Source organism: Hibiscus syriacus, unplaced genomic scaffold, assembly GCF_006381635.1.
Source record: "Hibiscus syriacus cultivar Baekdansim isolate YM2019G1 unplaced genomic scaffold, ASM638163v2 tig00110652_pilon, whole genome shotgun sequence".
NCBI classification, from domain to species: domain Eukaryota; kingdom Viridiplantae; phylum Streptophyta; class Magnoliopsida; order Malvales; family Malvaceae; genus Hibiscus; species Hibiscus syriacus.
This window is the reverse complement of record NW_024062812.1, coordinates 97,327-112,968: the sequence shown is the minus strand read 5'-3', so window position 1 is coordinate 112,968 and position 15,642 is coordinate 97,327. Positions and strand designations below refer to the sequence as shown.

At 36.3% G+C, this 15,642-nt stretch overlaps 2 pseudogenes; one reads left to right on the top strand and one right to left on the bottom strand.

Annotated features, from left to right (window-relative positions):
* Positions 1-1,617: 1,617 nt before the first annotated feature.
* Positions 1,618-5,156, top strand: LOC120137164 (annotated as a pseudogene).
* A 273-nt stretch (positions 5,157-5,429) lies between these two features.
* Positions 5,430-15,492, bottom strand: LOC120137129 (annotated as a pseudogene).
* Between the last annotated feature and the right edge of the window lie 150 nt (positions 15,493-15,642).

The following is a 15,642-nucleotide window of genomic DNA, read 5'->3' as shown; positions in this document are numbered from 1 at the left end:
AGAATGTTGTATGCGTCTGCTTCAGAGTCCGGATTTGATTTTGTTTCTGATTTATGCTCTTGTTCTTCTTGTCTTTTTCTCTTTTCTCGAAGCGTTTGTGCGTGGATTCTTCGTGCTCGTGCTTCGATCTATGGATCTAGATCTACTAATTCACCTAGGTTCTTTATGGTCATAAATAAAAAACTAGAAAAATAAATTAGTATTTGTCGTTAGTCCCCGACAACGGCGCCAATTTGATAACCGTTGTTTTGCTATCAAAATAATTCTTGGCTTTTAATAAATAAAAAGGAAAATGTAGTATAGAGAAGCAGGGTCGATCAACGGGGACTATGGTTTTTGTGATTTAGTAAAACTGTTTATTGATTTTAAGAAAAGATAGAATTCCAGAAGAAGTTGAAAAGATATATTAAAATAAAATAAATAATATAAAAGGAAAAATAATATAATAATAAATATTAATAGTAATAAATATAAAAGAGGAATTTTTAAAAGTTGTTTTTAAAATAAAAAATAAGAATTAAATAAAAAAAATTAATTAAATAAACAAATTAAAGAAATTTAGATAAAGAGAAACTTATTGTGAAAGCAACCTCAGACTTCAATTTTGTCTCAAATTCCTCGGATCATCGAAACAGATTTTTACTTCAAGATTCACGTCAGCTTACAAGAACAATTTTTCGCTACCAACTCGGATTGTGTCGTTTCAATAACAACTGATTCCGATCTCAGTTTCCTCTTAGCAAACAATTTTGCTAAGTGTGTTCTCGGGAAGTTGAATGTGCTTCAATAAGCAAATCATTCTTCAAATGTTAACCATAACAATATCTGGATCAATGTCAAAATCGTTTTGATTTGGAAAGTAAGCTAAAAAAATAGAGAGAAAATCCGAAGAGATTTAAGTACCTTACAATTCTCACGTTTGTAATTGAACCTTCGCTTTAGCCTTCGCTTTAGCCTTCGGCTTGAAAGAGAATTAACTAAGCATGATCAAAGTCATACTTAGCATAATAGAGAAATATGCGAAAAATAGAGAGAAAATTAGAGAAAAAGAAGATTTTATTCTCAAATGAGAGATATATGTTTCTAGGCTCACCCTTAGAGGGTATTTATAGCCTTCAAATTCCTAAAAATAAGCTAAAATATCTTAAATCCTAATTAAAACAGTTTAAACTATTTAAACTAAAATACCTAAAAAATAATATAATATTCTAAATCCTAATTAAAATATTAAAACCTATTTAAACTAAAATACCTAAAACAAATAAAATATAAAAGTAATATCCTAAAACTTAATTAAAATACTAAAACCTATTTAAACTAAAATATAACGATAAAATATAATGTTTAAAATAGTATCCTAAACTTGAGTTTAATTCAAATCCGAATTCCAGCCAGCTTTGATTCCGAAAATGAAAAGAACTGCAGAATTGTGTCATTTTTATGCAATTTTCAGAATCTTACGTCATATACAGAAAATGAATTAAAATAAACAAATAAACCACAAAAATCAATTATTAAGAAATAATTTAAAAATAAAATATTAACTAAAATAAGCACACAAATGCTTGTTTTTCCATGAATAATGCTTTGACCTGTTATCGCCTTTGATGTAGGGGAATGAACTAAGTGCTGCTTGGTTTACTCCTCTGTTCGTGATGGAGTTACTTGCTTCGACTGGGTGTTATTTTATGAGTCCTTTGAGAACTTTTTGGTTATGAATATCTCTGGTACTCGTGTTCCAATCAAGTAAAACAGTGCTCTTAGATTTCGACTATTTGATTGGACTCGGAAGCTATGACATTACTGGACCGGCAGCTGATGTTAACATGATGGGATATGCTAACGCAGAACAAATTGCTTCGGGGATTCATTTCAGGCTGCGAGTTCGCTCATTCATCGTGGCAGAGCCAAAGGGGAAACGAGTTGTATTTGTTAATCTCGATGCTTGCATGGCTTCACAATTGGTGACGATTAGAGTGATCGAGAGATTGAAAACAAGGTAATTATTATCACAAACATGTTAGGAGGACATGGATTTGATCTTCTGAATTGTCTACAACTGCTGCATATACATGCAGATATGGGAAACTATACACTGAGCAGAACGTGGCTAGCAGTGGTATTCATACACATGCGGGTCCGGCAGGTTATCTCCAATATGTGACATATCTTGTGACACCTTTAGGCTTCATTCGTCAGTCATTTGATGTCCTGGTAGACGGCATCGAGAAAAGTATTATACTAGCTCATGAAAATCTTCGACCAGGATCTATTTTTGTGAATAAGGGCAAGGAACCGGAAATCTGAAGGGAAAATCTTCCTTGATTGGTCTTATTTGTTCTTAAAGATTGTGTTTTCAACAGGAGAACTACTAGATGCTGGTGTAAACCGTAGCCCCAGTGCTTATCTCGATAACCCTGCATCTGAACGGAGAAAATATAAATATGATGTTGATAATGAAATGACCCTTTTGAAGTTCGTAGACGAAGAGTGGGGTCCGGTGGGTAGTTTCAACTGGTTTGCAACTCACGGTACATCGATGAGTCGTACAAACTCACTGATCAGTGGGGATAACAAAGGTGCCGCAGCACGATTTATGGAAGACTGGTTTAAGCAAAATGTTACTAAAAGTTCATATACTAATGAATTTGGCTCTGACGGGTTACCTCAGAGTCTCAAATATCATGCCCACCAGTCACGATAATCGTAAGTTTTTAGCTTTCTATTTCACAATGTAGTAATGTAAAAAATAAATAGAAAGAGCAATTGGAAATCTCGTATCTGTAGCCAATGGATCCATAATATGTAGCTCAAACTCCTTGATGCAGACCATGAGTTGCTGGAGCTTGCTGCATCATTCCTCTCTTCTCCTGGTAGACCAGCAACCCGGACTATGAGTGTTGCTAAGAGTGTCAGAGGCACTCTTAGACAGGCTGATAAGCCCGGATTTGTATCTGCATTTTGCCAAAGAAATTGCGGTGATGTTAGTCCCAATGTACTCAGAGCATTTTGCATCGACACTGGTCTTCCTTGTGACTTCAATCATAGTACCTGCGGTGGAAAGAATGAACTGTGCTACGGTCGAGGACCAGGGTATACTTCCTCTTCCTGATATGCACTTCTCGTCACAAATATTACTCGTGTCATAAGACTAATGTGTGCTTCATTTGGCAGCTATCCCGATGAGTTTGAAAGTACCCGATCATTGGAGAAAGGCAATTCAGAAAAGCTGTGGATCTGTATGAGAAAGCATCTGAACAGTTAAAAGGAAAGGTTGATTATCGCCACTCTTACCTAGACTTACTGCTAGGGAACGCTTGGGAAAGAGGGAGGAGGTTCCATGGTGGTTAAAGCTTGTCCTGCCGCTATGGGATTCAGATTTGCTGCAGGAACAACTGATGGACCTGGGGCATTTGATTTTAAGCAAGGAGATGACCAGGTGATTTAAGACTCTGCACCAATAACATGTACATTTTCTATACCATATACTTTAATGTTGTCCATATGTTATATCAGGGAAATCCTTTTTTGGAGGCTTGTCCGCAACTTACTTAAAACTCCCGATAAGAAACAAGTTGATTGCCCGCATCCAAAGCCCATCTTGCTAGATACTGGTGAAATGAAGCTACCCTATGATTGGGCGGTAAGTTGCAACTGTATCATAGGAGACATGCTAGTCCAATTGAGTCTTCATAAAGTTAAGACTCATTCCAGAATATTAGCTTTAGATGCCTGATTAAGTATTTCAATCATTTGAATCTATGGATTCCTTTGATGGCATATATTCTTCTGTTAATTAGTCTTATCATTCAGACACAACTATCCTTGTTATTCATTTTCCATTACTCTAAGTTCACTGATGAAAATATTTGTTTATTCTACATCCTGCAGCCTTCAATACTTCCAATCCAGATCATTTGGATCGAGCAGTTAGTCATTCTCAGTGTACCAGGAGGTAGTAGCTTCTTTCAATTCTTATCTTCTGTGTTAACTTTGAATTGGATAGGGCAGTAGCATGTCTAGAGGTTACCTTCTAGAACTAGATTTCTTTGCTCACTCAAGCAATAATCAGATCAATCCTTACCCTTTTTTGTCTCGATCAAAATTTACGACAATGTCTGGGAGGCGTCTCCGGGATGCTGTGAAGACAGTGCTTACAAGCAGTGGTAATGGATAATTTGGCCGTGACATTCACGTTGTTATAGAAGGCTTGACTAATACATATTCTCAGTATGTTGCTACCTCGGAGTACCAAGTGCAGAGATATGAGGTCGGTGTCAAATAGACAATGATATCCCAATATAGCTTGTCTTGCTCGTAAATAGTTATCAAATTCACGTCTACTTGATTCTATTATGGCTATTTGGTCATATTTGCATACCCATTTCCACACACGAACGTTAACAATGGTGAATGTTCTGAATATTGTTCCATTTTATTTGGAACTTGTAATTCTTTTGTGTACTTTATTATCAAGTGTTTTTGTTTCTTAGGGTGCCTCTACACTGTATGGTCCACACACTCAGTGCTTACATTCAAGAGTTCCAGAAACTTGCAAGCGCTCTCATCAAAGGTCAACTAGTTGAAGCCAGTCCGCAACCCCCAGATCTTCTAAAGAAGCAAATAAGCTTACTTACTCCTGTTGTAATGGACTCAACTCCTGCTGGTATAAACTTCGGAGATGTAATCTTTGATGTTCCAGTCAACTCAACCTTCAAGACAGGCAAAAACGTGACTGTTGCCTTCTGGTCAGCTTGCTCCAGGAATGATCTCTTGACAGAAGGTACATTCGCCCTAGTTGAGATGCTCCAAGGGAAGGATACATGGATCCCAATGTATGACGATGAGGATTGGTGCCTACGCTTTACGTGGACAAGACCTTCAAAGCTAAGTCCCATAAGTAAGGCAACAATCGGATGGACAATCCCACCATCTGCCTCGCCAGGAGTATACAGAATAAGACATTTTGGTGCTTCAAAGGGACTTTTAGGATCAATTCGGCATTTCACCGGTTCATCAAGTGCTTTCGTAGTGACATGAGAAAATAAAAGCTAAGAGCTATTTATAAAAGTATGGTATGGCACCATGACAGCATCTTCGAAGCTTAATTATTTTTATGCTATTCGTGTAATGAATTGCTTTTAGATTACTGCTTAAAACACGGGTGGATCTGAAATTGTTGTTGTAATGCTGCCTCAGCTCATGTAGCTCGTTTGATTTACAGTGCATAGAAAAGATGAAAATACCTTCAAATCACATTCTCGATGATTCTATATATTCATGTCGTATTTGTATTGAAAGTGCAATACACAAATCCAATTACAAGACAAATAATAAAGAAAATGTATTGAAAAATCCAGTCACATGAAAGAAATGCTATCACCTATCATATATCTATATCTAATGCATAATTAGCTTATGGATTAGTCTCATCCATCCACTTCATCTTCAATCTTGGGTGCCAAGTAAAACATGATATAACCCATCTCAACTATCTTGTACTCAACCACAACAGGCAGTTCTGAAGACAAACTGATTGATATTGTATTTGATAACGGAGTAGCCTTTGTAAATGAATTCATGTACCTCAATGCAAATGTCAATGATACTGGATTGTTGATCTCTATGATTGTAGCTTATTTTGGTTGCAAGTGTTTATACAAAAAATCAATAAAGTCATCATATCGATCATGTTTTCTTGGTACAATTCAAAGGGAGAAGAGTTTCATAGAGTTTGAATCCTCGACCTGATGTCTCATAAGACTTTTTGCTACTAGGCCAGTAATTGGTCAACGATAATGTTATACTATATTGCTTAAACTATGCATTTAAGTATTCATGTATGACCATCACAATATCATATGTCTGGACATACATACCAAATTCTAATCCCCAAAGAATATTCTAATAGATATTCACACCCAACACTCACTAGGTTCCAAGCAACATAGAAGTTACCTACTTGAAAACAGGGAATATCATAGTATTGATAACCATGTTAAAAAGAAAAGTACAAAAAATAATATGACAGGACAAAGGACATACTTTATCTACAGTGGTGTTTTGCCTGAGAACAATATTTGCAGTCCCAATATCACCCGCAGTGAAAAACTTAACACCTTATTTGGTTACAGAGAAAACAACTACAACCAAATCAAACTAGAGTTAAGGTTTGCAAAGTTACATGTAAATAAGGTCAACCATAAAAATGAAGGCAAAAGAATATATTATCTAAAAAATCTTATAAAGCAATATATATATATCGACGGATACCAGTATCACCAAGACTAGAAAGATCTTTACAAATCCTTACAAACTCAGTTGAAGGCATCCTAACAATAGCTTGGTATTCAGCATCTGGAATTCCAAGGTGCTGGTTGTCAATATCCATTAGCTTCATCTCCAAATTTGCTATCTTATCTTGTTCTTTAATCCATTAGCCCGTGTATAAACAAACAAACATGTCAGTTCAGACTTAAATTGCGAACAAATATAGCAAACTTTTTACCCAAGAAAACTGAACATGGTGTATAGTGTCGTTCTAATAGAGATAAAACACATAATCACATCAATCAAATAGATGATAGTTTTCTTATAAACTAATCATTTGTTATGGAATGAGAGAAATAGAGTAAGATTCGAGAAGAGAATGAGAGAATTTAGAGAAGGAAACAATCATTCATTCATTGTATAAGGGAAATTGTTGATTACACAGCAGTTTTATTTAGTTACAGGCTGATATAGAGAATCTAAAAATGCCAGCTGGCATGCTATGCTAACAAACTGCCTAACAAACTGATTCATATCATTCTTTGGTTGTTACAGGTACTGGGCCATTTTGATTGGGATGCTCCACTTTGCCTTGGATATCTTCGGCTTGCTTCAACCCCTCAGGTAACTCTAATCCCTTTTCTCCTCGTGCTTCAATTTCCTCTTTCATTCCAATTCCAAAATTGCATTCCATAATCCCTAACCCTCATTTCTCCTCCATTCCCAATTCCTGTTCATTCGAATCCTACTCCTTTCCTCGATCTTCCCTTTCTTCTCCAACTACAACAATACCCACCCCACGAGAGGAGCCTTGTCCCTAAGGATCAAACGTAGGAAACTGGCCTCGTAACACCGAATAATCTTCCCAAGTATCATTTGCTTCATCCAGATTTTGCCATCGAACCAAAAGTTGAGTGATTGGTTTCCCATTTATGTTTATGATTTGTCTCCCAATAACTTTTAAGGGTTTGATTCGGAACTGACCATCGTCTTCTATTTCAGGAGGATCTGCTGCAGCACGTGAGGAGTCCCCGATGAATTTCTTCAAAAGGCTGACATGAAATACTGGGTGGTGTCTCGATGAGACTGGTAAGTCCAATCTATAAGCCACTTCCCCTACCTTTTCCATTATCTTGTAGGGGCCATAGTATTTAGCTGCTAATTTCAATTTTTTTCGCAGGGTAATTGAAGACTGCATATATGGTTGCAATTTGAGGTAAACCAAATCTCCAATAGTAAAAACTCTTTCTGATATACTTTTATCTGCTTGCTGATTCATTCTATTGCTAGTTAATTCTAACTGTTGTTTAACCAATTGCCTCATATGTTCTCTGCTCTGCATGATTTCACTGACTGACTGTAGTGTAGTATCAGTAGGCCAAACCATAATAGGTGGTTTGTACCCATATAATGCCTGAAATGGAGTCAGTTTTAAAGTAGTATGGTAAGTGGTGTTGTACTACCACTCTGCCTAGGGTAACCATTTAGCCCACTGTCTAGGTTGATATAAACAAATACCCCTTAAATAGTGCTCCAAGCATTGATTTACCCTTTCTGTTTGTTCATCCGTTTTAGGATGATAAGCAGTGCTAAAAAGGGTCTTAGTACCCAATTGCTTCATCAATTGTTTCCAAAACAAACTAGTAAAGGTCTTGTCTCTATCAGAGATGTCCATTTTAGGCTAACCATGTAATTTATAGACATTGTCTAAGTAGAGTTTAGCTACCTCTACTGCAGAATAAGGATGTGATAGGGTCAAAAAATGACTGTATTTTGTAAACTTATCCACAATGACCAAAATGCAGTTTTTCTTAAAAGAAATAGGCAACCCTTCAATGAAATCCATAGTTATAATCTGTCAAGCTTGATTAGGAACAGGCAGGGGCTATAGCAAACCAGGTTTTGCCACATGTTTAACCTTAGTTTGCTGGAAAACTTCACAACATCTCACATAAGTAGCAACCATAGGTTTTAGGTTTGGCCAATAAAAATTTGACCTGATTCTGTAATATGTAGCCTGTGCTCCAGAATGTCCACTCTAAGCAGAATCATGTAGTGTTTGAATAATCTTCACCCTAAGGCTTCCAGTAGCCCCAATATAAATTCTTCCATCATATCTAAGAACAACCTTGGAATATTTCCATTTACTGTCAGCAGAAGGATTAATAGTCAGAATAGAAATCCAATTCTGAGCTAAAGAATCACCTTGATAGATTTCTTCAATTTCTTGAACCCAAGTAGGTACCAAAACTGTCACCCCATAGCCAAATACTGAGCTTGATCTTCCTATCTTCTAGATAAAGCATCATCAACTACATTTGATTTTCCTTTTCTATACTGAATAGTATAGTCTAATCCCAATAGTTTTGTCAGCCCTTTTTTCTGTATAGTGGTAGTCAGTTTCTATTCTAGAAGAAACTTTAAGGGCTCATGGTCAGTTTTAATCACAAATGGTTTACTCTCCAAGTAGTGTCTCCATTTAGAAATAGCCAAGAGAATAACAATATATTCTCTTTCATAAATAGATAGTGTTGAGTGTCTAGGACTTAAAGCTTTAATCAAATAAGCAATAGGTCTTCCTTCTTGTGAAAGAACAACTCCCACACCTCCAGAACTAGCATCTGTTTCTAAATAAAAGGGTTTAGAAAAATATGGTAAAACTAATACTGGAGCAGAACACATAGCTATTTTAAGATCTTTAAAAGCAGTACAAGCAGCAGAAGTCCATTGAAAGCCATCATTCTTTAACATTTGTGTCAATGGTATGCTAATAATGCCATAATTTCTTATAAACCTTCTGTAATATCCTGTCAACCCAAGAAATCCTCCAAGAGAATTAAGAGATTTAGGTTTGGGCCAAGTATGCATAGCTTCCACCTTACTGGGGTCTGTAGAAACCCCTGCAGCAGAGATAATATAACTTAGATATTTCACTTTAGTATGACCAAAAAAACACTTGGAGAGTTTTGCAAATAATTGGTTCCTTTGTAAAACTTCCAAAACTAACTGTAAACGTTCAACATGGTCTGTCATACTGTTGTTGTAGACCAATATATCATCAAATAAAACTAAAACAAACTTTCTAAGGAAAGAATTGAATAATTCATTCATAAGAGCCTGAAATATAGCAGGAGCATTAGTAAGACCAAAAGGCATTACCTTAAATTCATAATGTCCTTGATGTGTTCTAAAAGCAGTCTTGTAAATGTCTTCTAGTTTAATTTTGATCTGCCAATAGCTTGACCTCAAATCAATTTTTGAAAAGTAAACAGCCCCATATAGCTCATCCAATAAATCTTCTACAATAAGAATAGGAAACTTATCTTTGATAGTCAGACTATTTAATTGCCTATAATCCACACAAAATCTCCATGTGACATCCTTATTTTTAATAAGAAGGCAGGGAGAGGCAAATAGACGCCTACTAGGTTGAATAATAGAAGAAGAAATCATAGAAGCTATCTGTTTTTCTACCTCAACTTTTTGATTATGAGGAAATCTGTAGGGCCTTAAATTGACTGATGTGGCGTTAGGTTTAAGTGGAATTGCATGATCATGAGACCTCTGTGGAGGTAAACCTTCAGGTTTAGCAAAAATTGTACTGTATTTGTCCAGTACATGTTGTACTTCCATAGGAATAGAAGTAGGATGTCCTGTCATAGTCAATAGGATAATATGGCCCAAAATATCAGAATCCCCTGTACTCATTTTAAGTAAAGTAGCCCCTGAAATTTGCTACAGTTCAGTTAAGGGTTGTTGGCCTTGAATACAAATCTTCTTTCCTTCATGATCAAAACTTAAAGTCATATTATTAAAGTCCATTAAAATTGGACTGAATAACTTCATCCAATCAACCCCTAAAACCATATCACTTCCACCCAATTTAAGCAGTCTAAAATCATACAAAAAAGTATGTCATTGTATTTGCCACTGTACTTTATTGCATCTAGCAGTACTGAATAGTTGTTGGCCATTAGCCACAGTAATGGCCAAAGGATAGGGGGTAGTAATTTGAATACCAGTATCAACCCATTTAGGGGTCAAAAAACTATGTGTACTGCCACTATCAATTAAGATATTCAATGGTTTTCCTTAAATAGTGTCTTGGATTCTCAATGTAGTATGACCAATAGAGCTAGTAATAGCATTCATAGAGATTTCTAAGGTTTATTCTTCTGTTTGTGGAGACTGTTCTGAATCTGTAGGAAAAAAATCCACTGTAGGAGCATCACTTTCCTCAGTAATCATATTCAGCTGTCTGTTTTTACATTTATGACCTGGAATGTATTTTTCACCACATTTAAAATAGAGATTATTATATCTTCTATACTCAATAAGAGTCTGTTTAGGATTTTTTATTGTTGTAGATTTTGTATTTGCTGGTAGTAAAGATGGTTTAGAAACAGTAATGGGGCTTGGGTAGAGTGGGGTTTTAAAATAGGGCATCAATCTTATATTCTCAAACTCCACAGATAATTCATAGAGTTTAGCTTGCTTACTTGCTTCAAAAAGATTATTAGGATCTAAAGCCTTGACCCTATGCTTAATATCATCTCTGAGTCTACTAATAAAAAGTGACACACAAAAAATCCTCAGTCAAAGTAGGATTCTGCAAAAGCATATGAGGTTGTAACTCCTCAAACTTCTCTTGATAATCCTCAACAGATCCTTTCTGAGTTAGCTTAGTGAATTCCTCCACAATGTCAGAAAAAGATCTATCACTAAATATATGACAAAGATCAGCTTTAAACTCATGCCAAGTTACATGATGCTTCTGCATAATATAGCCACCAAACCATATTTCTACTTTTCCTGTGAGATACATAGTAGCCACCTCAACTCTCTGCTCTACAGGAACATTGCATAGGGAAAAATACTTAAGGCACTTTTGAAGCCACCCCCTAGGATTTATTCCTTAAAAAATGGCAGTTCAATTTTAGGTCTATGCCACATACTCCCTGAACTGCTAAATGAACCCCCTGGTCCTCTATTTTCAGCTTCCAACCCTAGCATAATAGGTTTAGTTTGACTGTTTTTACCCATTTGATTTTCAAACCTAGAATTGTTCTTAAGGGCTAAACAAGCATCAGGTTTGTTTTTCGAAATCCCAGGTTCATCAGTCTTATAAGTGAATTTTGATTTATCCTTCACTACAGTCACCAAAACAGGATTTTTCTCCCTATTTTTAGAATTATTAGGGGTGTGTACCTGATCACCTGCAGACTGCTCTTGTTGACCATTTTTTCCATTTAATATCTTCAATAACTCCTCCACATAGCCTTGATTAGTGGACATTCTTGCCTCTAGCGCTGCAATCCTGTTTTCCTGAGTCTCCCACCATTTAGGTGGATTAGTCTCATCCTGGCCTTGTTTCACAAACAAATCTAGGTCTTCAATTTGTTTTTGTATCCCAGATAATTCAGTTTCCGCCATAGCTTGGTTCTTCTTTGGCATACCCACAATAAAATTTTGCCAGAATCGAATCTCTGATACCAAATTGTTATGGAATGAGAGAAATAGAGTAAGATTCGAGAAGAGAATGAGAGAATTTAGAGAAGGAAACAATCATTCATTCATTTCATAAGGGAGATTATTGATTACACAGCAGTTTTATTTAGTTACAGGCTGGTATAGAGAATCTAAAAATGTCAGCTGGCATGCTATGCTAACAAATTGCCTAACAAACTGATTCATATCATTCTTTGGTTGTTACAGGTACTGGGCTATTCTAATTGGGCTGCTCCACTTTGCCTTGGATATCTTCGGCCTGCTTCAACCCCTCAGGTAACTCTAATCCCTTTTCTCCTCGTGCTTCAATTCCCTTTTTCATTCCAATTCCCAAATTACATTCCATAATCCCTAACCCTCGTTCCTCATCCATTCCCAATTTATGTTCATTCGAATCCTGCTCCTTTCCTCGATCTTTCCTTTATTCTCCAACTACAACATCATTCAACAAGAACGATATTAAAATGAAAAATTCTAGGAAAACGGGAAGCTCACTTGGGTTCTCGAACATGAAAGTAACAGTATCGCTACCTTCATCAGCCTTGATAGTGATGATGTCATCATTACCGACGTATTTTACCATCCTGGACATGTTACCGAGATTCATCCCCATTGAGAGGTTCCTATCGCAGCGATAGTGCTCGAACCCTTTCGATCTGAGCAACAGAGCAACCAACGCCACGTGGCTTGAATCCATAGCCTACAACGAGAATCCAGTCGTCGAACAGTCAAAGTTCGCATCGTTGACCAAGTCCTTAATCACGTCCAATACTTTCTTTAGAAGCGAACCTTGAACCAGTTTGAGCTCCAATATTTTAGGGTGTTGTCTTTCTCCTCGTTGCTTTGTATATGCAGGAATTACGGTTAGGGCTTAGGAATAATGAAAAGAAATGAAGAAATTAGGGTTTATATAAAGCAAATGTGATGCGACTTTGAATCGTGAGAAATTGGCAGGGGATGGGGTTGCTCTGCTTGTTAGTTAGTTGTTACTGCTAAAGAGTTGAGCAAAGACGATACTGTATGATTTAGGATAAATCTTGTTTTGATAAATTTATTCAATGTTATCTTGATTAAAGGATTAATTTATGGCCATTTGATTTAGATATTAAACTTAAATTAGAATTATTCAAGGATAATTATTTGATAGTTTATTATCATTTTATATTTTTTTTAATTTTATCTTTAATCTTATTTTCGAGAGTGTCTGTTAATTTATTTTTTTGGTAAAAAAATTTAAAAAAAATGTATGTATTCAAAACCGAAACATACAGAGGGAAAATATTAGAGAAAATAACCTCAATGACAAAAATGCCTTATAATATACGAATTTAACCAACTTTTTTTGGATTTGCCAAAATGACCAACAAATTCGCAACGCGAACTCCAATTTTGCAACCTAGTTTCCAATTTCACAACGCGAATATGTAAATCGCATTGCGATAGTCAAATTCGCAACACAAAAGTCAAATTTGCAACGCGAATTTGTAAATCGCAACACAGAAGTCAAATTCGTAACGCGATAGTCAAATTCGCAACGCGAAAGTCAAATGTTTTTACGCGAAACACAATATTAATTTCGTAACACAAATGTAAATAATATTATCGCAAATCATCTCTAACCTAAAACCCTAAATCAAAACTCAGTATCATCTCCATCTCTCACTCTCTACGGCGACATCCGTCCCCATCTCTGACGAAATCTATCTATCTCCATCTCTCAGAGCAACCCTCACAACCATTCACGGTCAGAAATGGAAAATCAACCACCGTGGGTTAGTTTTTTTAATCTCTTATTTTTATTTTGAAATTTTGTATTATTATTAGATTTTTCTTATATTGATGATAAATTTACTGGTAATTTCAATATATATAGATTAACCATTTCATTGAGATTACTTAGTAAATTCATTCGGTTGCTTTCAATACTGCTAAACTGTTTAGTGTTTAACCCTGTGAAGTTAGTATTTGTCTTTTTATTTTGTCTTTTTGTTGAAGAAACCCTAAATCACAACACCAAATTCGCAACGCGATTTTAGTTTCGCGTTGTGATTTTCATTTTCGCGTTGCGAATTTAAGTTTTAGAAACTTCTTTTATTCTGCAAATTGAAACTTGAATGAATTGCATTACTTCAACCAAAAAACAAAGACAAATACTAACTTCACAGTGTTGCTAATTTAAGTTTCAAGAATAAACTACTACTCTTTATGTTGTCCTTGAACCTACACTAAACATATATGTTGTCCTTTTAAATGTTTATATAAGTGCTTACTTCTAGAATGTTATCGATGCATTTTGTGAACTATGATGGAATAATGACTTGGGTGAATACCGTGCTAGTTTGAAACATATTTGGCTTTGTTTTCACTGTTTAATATCATGTCTGTTTATAGTGTATAATTTGTAGTTTTTGGTATATCTAACTGTATGTTTATTGTTTTTGTAGAATTTTTTTTCGGCTGCATTGACCTTAAGGAATAAATTAAGCCTATCCACTAAAGTTGCGTCAACGCTTACACCTCTACAAAGAAAATTGTTTGAGGATATTTGCTTCGGGTCATGGCTGAAAGTGCAACATACGGGTGGAGATGCTATGTTGACACATTTGTTTCTTTAGACCATGACTAACGATCTACCTGAGGGGATACAACGTGGTGATGAGGAGATATGGTTTCATTTTCCTCCGGCACATACTTGTTTTGGGCGGGAGGAGTTTTGCTTAATCACTGGTCTACGCTTCGGACACGATGATGCAGGTTGGTACACTAGTCATATCGCCCGCCCATCATGGTTATCTCGGGTTTTTCCTGAGTTGGCAAAGTTAAAGCCGAGTTTACACGTCAACGACTTGAAGAGATTATTTGATAAAGATGGTTTTACTTGGATGGATGACCTTGATGTTGTCCGAGTATGTCATTTATTACTTTTGCATACCGACTTTTTAGGCAAAGAGGGCAGACAACCTATCTCCGAGGACCTAATATTATTGGTAGAGGACATAAATGCATGGAACCTGTTTCTGTGGGGTTCATATCTATGGGAAGCTACCTGGAAGAAGTTGTCGTCTGCCTTTGAGGACCGAAAAAGTTTGCGGGGCGATGGTTCTAAACACACTTTGACAGGCTTTACTTGGGCCTTTAAGGTAAGAATTTCTATATAATGTTTTCAAAATTATAATTAATTATTTAACAATTACTAATGTTTGTGTATTATATTTTTTGTAGATTTGGATATTTGAGGCTTTCCCCAACATGCGGACATATGCGATAAAAAGATCAAATGATATTCCTAGGGCTATTACCTAGAAGAGGATCCACATGTTGGATTGGGAAGAGTTACTCCTATATACGACGATGAATAATGTAAGTTAACACACAAATAATACCATATATAAACAAGTTATTACTAGTACAAGTTTAACTTTGTTTGAGTTTTTATATTGTTAGGAGGCCAACTATCCATTACAGAGGCTGACACCCACAGAGGTTGAGCTTGCCACTGATTGGTGGCAAGCAAGTAAGCGGTTTTTGATGGGACGGATGATGAGCACCCCCTACCTCGAGAGCCATCACCTGATCGGGCCGATTCTACAGCTCGACACCCAGAGCCATCACCTGATCGAGCCTCTTCTCCACCTCCACCATCACCTATTCCATCACATCATCGAGCCTCTTCTCCACCATCACCTCATGATAGGTGACCGGCAAAGAGGCCATGACATTTATCTCTCTGTTCTCCACCTCCACGGGATGAGTTAGGGGAATTACGTGATGAGCTCAGTGCTTTGCGTCATGAGGTCGGTACTTTACGTGAAGATAATGGTGCATGGCGTGATGAGGTTCGATCTTTACGTGGTGAGGTGGATT